This window comes from Calonectris borealis, chromosome 17 (genome assembly GCF_964195595.1).
Source record: "Calonectris borealis chromosome 17, bCalBor7.hap1.2, whole genome shotgun sequence".
Taxonomy (NCBI): domain Eukaryota; kingdom Metazoa; phylum Chordata; class Aves; order Procellariiformes; family Procellariidae; genus Calonectris; species Calonectris borealis.
The window spans coordinates 11,274,445-11,276,612 of NC_134328.1; positions in this window are offsets into that span (position 1 = coordinate 11,274,445).

The window sequence follows — 2,168 nt, forward strand, 5'->3', positions numbered from 1 at the left end:
TGTAAGTTTGAAAATTCACTACTTACCTTTACAGATAGTTGCCTGTGCAAAGTTTTAAATATGTTCATTCAAGCATCCTTGTACAGTGCTCTTGGGCTTCACATTTGAGAGGCTTCCTTTAGTCAAAAGCTCAGCACTTGCTTTCATGAGGATTTTTAAATGTAAGATTGTTCTTACTGCTGGATTAACTTTCAGTTACCACTGATGAAGTGTCTTGTCAAGGGCTGATAAGGGTACAGGTTTTGTCTGTATTTAAATAAAGATTACCTTTTAAAAAGTTATTTAATATATAAAGAAGGAAATGTATTAGTTTTCTTTTCTATATAACAAAGGAGAAAAGAATATTGGAAGGCTGTGTCTTTGCGGACATGTTAAAGCTTCATGAATTTGTTGTGTTACATCTGGATCAGACATGACTATAGACTATATACTACAGAGTATAGAATGTGGGGTGGTTTTTTTAAAAGAGGTAGAGAATGAAATTTAATTTTCCTCTTAAAGCTACTGCTATGCAAAACATTTCTTAGGCTTAGCAATCCTCTTTGCTCCTCCTCTGCCTCCCTTCAAGTTTCTAAAACTTTAGAAACATGGGAGGCATGAGATAGCAGTTCTCGTGGCTTTTTTGTTGGGGAAACAAGGAGAACCAGAGCTTGGTGGGAGGGAAAAGGGAAGTCCTGACACACAGTTGTTAGTGCACGCTGTACTCGCCCAGCGACAGCAGCCCTCTGCTATTACAGCCAGCCTGCTAAATTGATAGCAGTGGCAATTTTTTTTGGAGTGCCACATTTGTTTCAATTTTTTTAAGAAGCTGTCCATAAGTAACACATTTGCTACTGGTGGTTGGACTCTTCTGTTTTTAAAACACTATTTTGGTGTTTCATGTGTTAAAACACTGCTGTGGTTGATAAGTTAGCAGCATACTAGCTTTCACCTCAAGCTTCCTTAATTCTGTGGTCTTTTAACTTGCAGTGTAGAAACAGAGTTTTATTCTGTTAACGCAAAAGCATCCTGACATTGGCACCTTTCTTCCTTTTCGTATTGTATATCATCTTGCTTGAGGCCAGAAGTTTGGGATTTTTCTGTTTAAGAAACAACGGCTGGAAGAAACTTAACTCATCCTATTTAGGTAGATAACGCAAGAGTGAAATAGTTCAGTACTACACCGTCCCAGTGGCACTCTGGTAGTTGAAGGTGGTTGATTGGGGACGAGGATGAGAGGGGACAAGGCTGCTACACAGCATTCAGAGCAAGCACGCGTGGACGTACAGTGAAGAGGAGCCATAGCTGCATTTTGAAGAACAAGGTTGTGTACACACGCAGTCGTCCTGTTAGATCTGCATTTGATTGAAGGGCAGTACATCTTTTCACTGTGCAAGTCTGGAAATGTCTAAGTAATGATTCTTCACGTGATCATGCTTACGGCTACAGTCAGAGAGGCTTCACACCTAGAAGTTGTATTTGATCAATTAAAATTCCAGTGCAGCCGCTTACCCTTCACGAGTTTTGCAGTCTGTACCTCTTGGTAGCGACATCCCAGCGAGCTGCTCCGCTTAGACAAGCACAGTCATACTGGGGATTTATCACCTCCTCGAGAAAGTCTCCATCACCTGCCTAAAGGTCCGTTGCATCCATCTGGCATGTAACCTACTCTTGCCTCTCCTTGGAAGAAGCTATCGTGGAAACATGGCAAGGTGATGCCACAGCTAACACGTTAGGACAACGAGCCGTGCCGACGTGAAAGCAAAGCAGCTTTGGAGACAAATCATAATTACGGTTCTGTATCTTTTGGCCTTCAGCATTCCCTGGCAGTCAGTGACGGGCACATGGCTCTAGGGAAACTCTTTCCTAAAAGGCCACTTCTGGAATTGGGCTTGTTTGCCACCCATTGAAACGGGTTTCAAACTTTCTACTTAAGAGGGGGTACTGGTCTGGGATCAGTATTTGTCATTTCCTGGACACAGAGGCTGTCTTTCCACCAGAGCTGCCCTGTGAGACTGAATCCCAGGAAAAACTGAAGTGCAATAAAGGAAAAGTAGTTAAGATAATTGTAGTTCAGGTTAGGAAGTTCTCCGTGTGGCTGTGAGGGACCCTTCGAACATGCTGCAGCACAACTGCTCTGCTCGCTGAGCAGGATATTGCAGAAGAGCAGCCGAAGCCCACGCATTTCC